This window comes from Littorina saxatilis, linkage group LG4, assembly GCF_037325665.1.
Source record: "Littorina saxatilis isolate snail1 linkage group LG4, US_GU_Lsax_2.0, whole genome shotgun sequence".
Taxonomy (NCBI): domain Eukaryota; kingdom Metazoa; phylum Mollusca; class Gastropoda; order Littorinimorpha; family Littorinidae; genus Littorina; species Littorina saxatilis.
The window spans coordinates 46,416,314-46,425,223 of record NC_090248.1 but is presented as its reverse complement, the minus strand read 5'-3'; positions in this window follow the sequence as shown (position 1 = coordinate 46,425,223).

Sequence of the window (8,910 nt, the reverse complement as noted above, 5' to 3'; positions counted from 1 at the left end):
AGAAAGTTAAATGAAGAGAGGTACAGTAAAGCGTGCTATGAAGCACAGCGAAACCGCTACCGCGCCAAACAGGCTCGTCACTTTCACTGCCTTTTGCACTAGCGGCGGACTACGTTCAATTTCATTCTGTGAGTTCCACAGCTTGACTAAATGTTGTAATTTTGCCTTACGCGACATGTTGCTTTTCTGTTGTTTGCGTCTCTGTCTGTGTGTGTGTGTGTGTGTGTGTGTGTGTGTGTGTGTGTGTGTGTGTGTGTGTGTGTGTGTGTGTGTGTGTGCGTGCATGCGTGCGCGCGTGCGTGTGTGCGTGCGCGCGTGTGTGTTAGTTTGTGTTTGTGTGTGACGTTGTGTATGTGTCACTGTGTCACAGTATGTCTGTCTGTCTGTCTGTGTGAGACTGTGTGAATGTGCATTCGATTCTTGAATCAAAACCGTTTGTTTCTTTTATTTGCAATACTCTGTCATTCCATCGCTCGGAAAATCGGGTCGCTTCCTCTCAGTTGAAAGCTAGCAGGAACCATCCTGAACTCAGGTCAAAATGAGTTCGGCTCATTCTCTCCCTGACCGGACGCTACAGTGACTACGCGAATCTATCAAAACAAACATACAGAGTTTTCTCCCATATGGTTTTCGCGAGCACTGATCTAAATTTGAGATCAGTGTTCGCGAGACGAAAATGATTGCAGATTGGCCGACTTTGACAGTGACCTCCGTTCTGTTCTTCACAGTTTTGATAAAGACATCGTTCTAAGGTAAAACCAAGTCGAAATTTTGGGACTGCTGCCGGAAGGAGACCGTAATATATTGTTTCATCACTGTCAACTGGTTACAGAAAAAATCGTCTGCTCCAGTGAACGCCGAAACCAAACGGTTGATTATCACGTGACACTTTTGCCATATTTAGAGTTGTTTGCACAGTAAATACAGCCGCGAAAAATATCTCGCTTGAAACTGTCTTACATATCAATTCCTTTGTAATTTAAAAATTACAAAACACCATGAAAAATCATTATCGACGATCGCGAATCTGCTTATATCAATAATACATTACAAAAAGCTCTAAATATGCACACACACACAAAAATCGGTTTCCTTGCCAGACTCAAGGCATCCTGTCAGGGAGAGAATGAGCCGAACTCATTTTGACCTGAGTTCAGGATGAGCAGGAACAAGAATCGCTTCACTGACACAGGTGTGCGTGTTTAGGTGTTTTCAACCCCAGGCCCACGCACGCAACCACGAAGAGGCAGCAATTCCACCTACACCGTTTTTCTCCCAGTTAATCAACTACAGTACCGAACATTGATCGTTCTTTGTTTCTTTTCGGCGCGAGATGAGCACAAGTGGGGGGCAGCTAAGAATGATTACTATTGAAATTTTTCCGGCAAGGGGAACAACCCACTATTATCGATCCGCTTTAGGGACCCGCTGCTTCCCACGAATTACCTCCCTGTTTTGTTACTGAATGATTTACAAGTTCGGTCTCTTCACCAGGCGTTGTTGAGTTGGTCCGTAACATGCGATTAATAAGTTTGAGAGCAGATGCGGAGCGAATCTCATTCATTGAGTTGTATCATAAATAACATCACCATCACCCTCATCATCATCATAATCATCATCATCATCATCATCATCATGAAAGCTTCACTATCTCATTTCAAGCTCCCTCCCTCCTCTCCCATTCACATTCAAGGCACGTAACCACTGAGTCGGTGCGTTTTCGAATAAATCAAATTTTGGGGTAAAATCTATCGAATGTTATCACAAAATCTGCTTCGCTTGCAAACACGTGACATGCTTTTCTCCCCCTAGATAATTGTACTTCTTGACATTTACGGGGAAGCATTGAGTCTGGAGTTTATTTCGGCAGAACGGCCCGGCTGACGTCCTAATTAGCAGCATGCGTCCCGTTCCGACCATCACCTACCCTCTCTCTCTCTCTCTCTCTCTCTCTCTCTCACTGTCTCTCCCTGTCTCTGTATCTCTGTATCTCTCTCTCCATCTCTCTCTCACCCTCTCTCACTCTCCCCCCTCTCTCTCTCTCTCTCTCTCTCTCTCTCTCTCCCTCTCTCTCTCTCACTCTCCATCTATTCCACCCTCTCTCTCTCTCTCACTCTCTCTCTCTCTCTCTGTCTTTTTATCTCTAGTTCTCTCTGTGTCTCTCTCTGTCTCCCTCTCTATCTCTCTCTGTCTCTCTGTCTCTGTCTCTCTCTCTCTCTGTCACAGTCTCTCTCTCTCTCTCTCTCTCGCTCGCTCTCTCTCTCTCTCTCTCTCTCTCTCTCTCTCTCTCTCTCCCCACACACACACACACACACAGACCATGCCAAACCAATTTGTATGTTAGTTCGATCCTACGACCGATGTGCGTGGACGAAAGCAACAGTGGTGGGTCTATATAAGCAGTTCTCAGAGATGTGGGCGTTGTGTATGGCAGCCCACATTGGCCCCTTCAGTGCCCATTTATTAGCCTCTGTCTGCCACCCCTATTTTCCTTGTCACCAGAAGTTATCGAGGGAGTCTCCCGAGCTTGATCAGAAGCTAAGTAGCCTTATTTGGCTGGAAACTTAGGGCTGTGAAGTTTTTGCTGAGACTCTAGTATGTTTGAGATAATGCTTTTGTTTGTTTTGCTCATGCTGTTTTTGGCTCACGTAAGTGTAGCCTATGCGATCGTAACTTTGTCTGTCTGTGCGTGTGTGCGTGTGTGTGTATGTCTGTGGTAGAAACTTTAACATTTCCGAGTCTATGTGTGAGTGGTTATCCAAGACTATGGATAAAGCTCGCATAAGATTACGTCACGGTCAAAAGTGTTTGACGTCAATTAATGCATCATGACGGCATGCCTCCCTGTAGTCTTTCTCTCTCGCGTGGTGTGTGTGGTCTCGGTCATCGTTATTTTGAGCGGGCCGAGACTATTTGGCAGTCGTGTCCCTGTAAGTAGGCTACATGCAGACACAGACAGATCTAGATCTAGTGTCTCTCTTTCTTGCACAGTCGTCACCTAAGCTTACTGTGTGTGTGGGTGTGTATGTGTGACGGAGTGATTGAGTTTGTGTTACTGTTTGTCTATTTTTTACGTGAGCCTTGAAGGCTTCGCCTCTTGTTGTTGTTGTTTATAATAATTGTTTGTTTGTTTGTTTGTTTGTTTGTTTGTTTGTTTGTGTATTGTTGGTTTTTGTTTTTTTGGTTTTTTTTTGCATTTCACTTCTTTTCTTTTCTTTGCAATTGCGATTTGCCACATAAGTTCACTTTATTTTAAAATGTTTTTATTAGTTGAAAGAGAATTAAGAAGAAAAAACCGTCGCGATATAACCTTCGTGGTTGAAAACGACGTTAAACACCAAATAAAGAAAGAAGAAAAAACTGTAATCACGGTCAAAAGATGTTTTTTTTTTCCTTTTGAACCTTATATATTATAGCATAAGAGTGTGGGGCAGATTAGTTTTGTCTTCAAAGAAATGGAGCAAAGCTGAACCTGGGAAATCCAAACATTTTAGCGGCAAAATTTGCACACAAAAATCCACAAGCTAAGCTATAGCTCCACAATCGGCTCACAATCTTGCCTTGAGGTCAGAATGTCTGTTGACACGATCCACGTGACAGTATATTGCCCTCGTCCCGCCCCCGCACCCACCTTGACTCTCTCTCTCTCTCTCTCTCTCTCTCTCTCTCTCTCTCTCTCTCTTTCTCTACATTTCTCTATCTCGCTCTCCATTTCTCTCTCGCTCTCTCATTCACTCTCTCTTTCTCTCTTGCCCTTTCTCTCTCTCTCTCTCTCTCTCTCTCTCTCTCTCTCTCTCTCTCTCTCTTTCTCTCGCTCTCTGTCTCGCTCTCGCTCTCTTTTTTCTCTGTCTGTCTGTCATTCTGTCTGTCTGTCTGTTTGTCTCTCTCTCTCTCTCTCTCTCTCTCTCTCTCTCTCTCTCTTTCTCAGAGAAAGGGAGAATGTACGTTCTGGCTCACCGATTCCGACAGACCCTAAATATTAACGCAAAATAGGCTTCTGGACTAAACTTTTACTAAAATGAAACATGCGACAAAATCAGAAAAATACTGCATAAATCCATACAAAAAAAATACAGTAAAGTAAGGTTGTTTTGAACCAATGCCGGGTCTGTCGGAATCAGTAACCCAGAACGTACATTCTCCCTTTCTCTCTGTGCAACGCTAAATTTAGTTTCCATTGAAATATTAACTAGTTGCAGCCAGCGTGCGTATTGATCCAATCTGCCCGTTCGTCGGTAAGCCATAACTACCGTATTGATCTGGTAAAAACAAACAGCAAGCCTGTCTTCTATATTCCTCCAATGGCAAGACAAGATTAAATCATGTGTTGGCAACAGTTACGTCACTTCCGCCCACCACTGTCTGTTGATAACAACCCGATCTAGTTTGTGTTGTTAGCAACCAGGCAGACCTGTCTCGCCATTTCGTATTGCGGTGCTGTTCTGTGAGGACGTGTATGTGTTTCAGTGAAAAAAGTGCTTAATTTAACAAGGTGAATGTCGCAGAATTAGAGAAAGAGCTTCTTGAATCGCAAAATGTTCATCAAGAATTGTTAGATTATTCTAGGCGGTCAACAACTTTAATTCTACCTGACATGGAACAAGCTTGTAATGTCCCACTACCAGCGCCAACACCATCAGAATTTTGGACAGAAGAAGAACAGCATGTACTAGAAGAGAATAGAAAATATTTTGAGCAGATGGCCTTAATAGCAGTTAAGGCTAAAACAGAAGGATTAATGAGACTGCCCAAAAAACCAAAAAGGAAGATAGAAGATTTGTTCAAAGAAAAAGACGGAAAGAAAAAGAGAGTAGAACCAACAACGCCAAATGATTTACATCACTATCTCGTTTCAAACCAAGCAGATGTTAGCCATGCTATATCCACAGAAGCTTTCACAAATGCTTATTTTGCTCAAGCAGAAAATGAAAAAGATATTGTGGAAAGACTGCAAAAAGGGATGAGAAATCTCAAAAGACAGGACGCACAACAAATCTTAATTTACATTCAGTTTGGACAGTTTTTGATTATGTGCAAACAATGGCAGGAGAAGCAAAGAAAAGAAGGGAGAATGAAAGAAACGTGGGCTGACTGGTTGAAAGCAAAAACTGGCTATTCCGATGTTCATGCGCGTAGACTACGCGCCGTTGCTAGATCGCTTTATGCATTTCCGCGATTTACCACTGTTGGTTTGCCAATCAGTTTTATCATGGGCAAACTTAAACAAATCGAAGAGATGCTCCAGATCGAAGAGTACAGAGAGTACTGGTCAGAAACGCCGCATATTCCTGTCACATCAGAGCTCCAACAGTCCCAGTCTTAGACTTACAGTGCTTGTTTGTGCGCAACAACAGAAGTATCACACTGCGCCTGCACTGTTAGACAAGTGTTTAAATATAGTAACGATCATGCATGTACGGTTTCAAAAATAGTAATGACGTGATTCTAAATATAGTAACGATCATGCATGTACGGTTTCAAAAATAGTAATGACGTGATTCTAAATATAGTAACGATCATGCATGTACGGTTTGCTGCGCCTGCCCTGCTTTGGCTGTCTTCTTAATCATCCTGCTTCAACACCCTGCTTCAGCTGTGTTATTGGTTTTGCTTCACTCTGTTTCAACGCTTCGCTTCACTACGCTTCACTACGCTTCACTACGCTTCAATATTTAGGCTGCCTTCGGGCGGCCGCCGAGTGTTAACTTATTCAATTGACTTGTTTATTTTATTCAAGCTTTTGATAAGTGTACTTGGTGGCTGCTTTGAAACTCAACAAAGCCTACTAACTCCCCTTTCACAAACACTTCCCAAACGCAAGCAACGTCCTCTCCCCCGCTGCAGTCAAAACAAAGCTGTCATAGCGGGTTTTCCCGATTGACAAAAATTCTTATTACACACTCAGACTATTTGGAGCCGCGTTTGTCCTCCAGTGCCCAATTGCATAAGAATATTCTGGTGATGAATAAACGCGCTTTGTGTCATTAGCATCTAAAGATTTCTTGTTTACAATAGTTGTGTTGATCTGATGAAGCGCGGAACTGATCTTAGGGTTGTCATGGTGAAACACTCGCTTCTGAAACAGTGCTTCCTTGTAGTTATCATGCGATATGCTCGACTTTACAACCTGTTTGCTTACACCCTTTGCTTTTTTAACCACCCCTTTCTCACTTGCAACACTGTACATCTTTGCACGCAATCCAACATACTCCTTAATTATCTTCCCATTCATTTCATCTTTCATCTTTCCAATAACCTTCTTGTTAACATTTGAGTGCAATGGTGATTCTTTAGGGTAGTCGCAAGTGTCATAAAAAGAATCTTTTCCTTTTACTGCAGGACTTTCAGCTTCTAGATCTTTGTAAATGTCATCCGCTGGAATGTCAAGTAAGAATGAATCTGTGTCTGTGTAAAGTACTCTCGATTTGGGATATCTTGGTTTCAAATAATCATACAAAAACTCAAGCATCAACAGTTTTGACAACTCTAGCACAGTAAAGCCTATGAATACTGGTTTGTCAAGCTTGACTACAAGTTTTTTCATTAAGATACCATACAGCTGTTCATGAAAGTATTTAAAGTCTTGATACTGTGGTTTGGATGTCAGCTTGATGGCCTCATTTTCTCTTGTAACAAGTCTAACATCCTTTCTCTTGTGTGGGTTTTCCATTGTCTTACCAAAGCAACTGTTGTTCATCAGTTTAAAAAAGTCTTTCTCTGATGCATCAGCGGCTTTGGTTCTCAGTTCTGTGTTTTTCATAATGTAAGGTTTCATAAACTGTTCTTGATCAAATAAAATTATACGATGAACAGCCTTCAAAATTAATCCATGTCTAATGTAAAACTGTAACAGTCTGTAGTGACACACATACTTCTTTTTGTGAAACAGATTGGGCACCAGCTTTGGAGGTTCTCTTGGGTTTACTTTTAACCTCTCAGCCGCTAAAGGATAATCATTATGTAGATCATGAAGTGATAGTGGATAGTCTAAGTCAACTTCCAGTATCCATCCCTTTCGACTGTCTGGGCCTGCTTTTAATATTGTCATCACAACACATTGTGAAAATGGTCCTGAATAGATCTTAAAGTTCCGAAGTGGAAGCGTCTGACACATTGCCCAACCATACAAATTGTTTGCATCTAGATACATGATGTAATTAGAAGGTTTCATAGGATCAAAGTCGTCCAAGTATTTGTTGTTGGCTTTGCAGTAATTGTGTGAAGCCATACTGATTCCTCCACGTAGTCCATTTTCAATCATCTGAAGTGTAGGAAGATCTGATAGCAAGTCAATCTTTACTCCTGTAAATCTAAGAAATGCATCCCAGCTCATGCCTGGTGCAGATATGTAATGTGAAGGATCTAGATTGTAGTGCTTCATACATGTTCTTCTGTAATTCTCAAATATATCTGCAAGTAAACAAACATCAGCCAACAAATATTGATCATGATAATCACCCATTGTATTACATCCTAATTTATTCCATGCAGTCTTAGCGTGTTCATAGTCTTCGTCACTTATACCTTTACCCTTCAGCCGTGAGAAGTAAGCATCCTTTGGTGGTAACTCATCTTCATCAAACCTCTCCCACGAATCCATGTATTCATATGGATAGACTCCCTTTCTAACTAAGTCACTGTCAAAGTACTTACATGTGATTGGGAAAGCAGTTAGTGATGAAGATAAAGACTCAAGTGTTCCCATCAGATGTTGAGCAGAATCGTAGAAGTGTAAACTATTCAGAGTAAAGGCCATGTACTTTTCTGAAGACTGCGCAATGCATCTTGCTTTGTATTCATCAGTTACTGCCTGCATGATCAGATGTGAATCATAACCGCGCAAGTTATGGAAGAAGATTGGAAGCTTCCAAGTCTTAGGATCAAACTTTAATTGTAGATTACATTTGCTGTGTGCTGCTCCTCGGAACTGCCCACTTACATGATCATGATCTCTTACTATTGGATTGTCTATGTTTGGTGTTAGACTTTGTTCGCATATCCAACACTGTGTGGTAGAGTTAAACTGTTCTTGGTCTTCAGGTTTCATAACAATGTCTGAAAGATTCAGTTGTTTGGAGCAGTCATTTCGCACTTGGTTCATTTGCTGTAAGAAGTTCTTTGCTGCATTAGGTCCTCTGTACAATTGCGGTTTAGAATGTTTACCATCTGAACTAACAACAATAAATGCATATGAACAGACTTGATGATTACTTAGAGTTACTGTTTTAGGTAGGTCTTTTGGTAAAGGTCCTTCATATGGCACAATGATAGATTCAAAGTCAGCATAAACAACATAAGGACTTTTCTGTAGTTTGCATACATTCTTAAAATACACTTTGCTGTCTGGCGGTGGTGTTGTTAACTTCACAACCGCATCATCAACGCTCTTACAATGTTGCTTGTGTATAAGTGCTGCATGAATTGATGGAATACGCAAGAGACATCGCCTACAAAAGTCTTGTTTACTATTGTGATTGCTTGTGCTCGCCATCAGTCTACTCATTGTACGAATCAAAGTGTAATGATATTTTACACCATCAGTCATTAGTAACATGTCAACATGGTTAGTATCACAATCACCAATCGTTGGTGAGTTCTTTGATATTCTGACTGGTTTCAGTTCATCTTCCTCATCCCACGTGTAAACATTTACGGTGATGGGTTTGTTTTGCTGTTCAAATTTGTCAATGCTTGTAATGCTGACAGGAAATTCAATACCAGTAAAGTTTAGTTTATTTCTGTATGCATGATAGTTAGACACTCTTTCTGCATTTTTCTTTACACTGTACAGTCTTGCCAGAACACACCACATAAAACATTTGTCATCATCATTCTTTATGTTCAGCACAGCACGTTTTTTGACAAGAGCAGGAGGTAAAGGTATGTAACTTCTACCTCTGATGGGGGCAA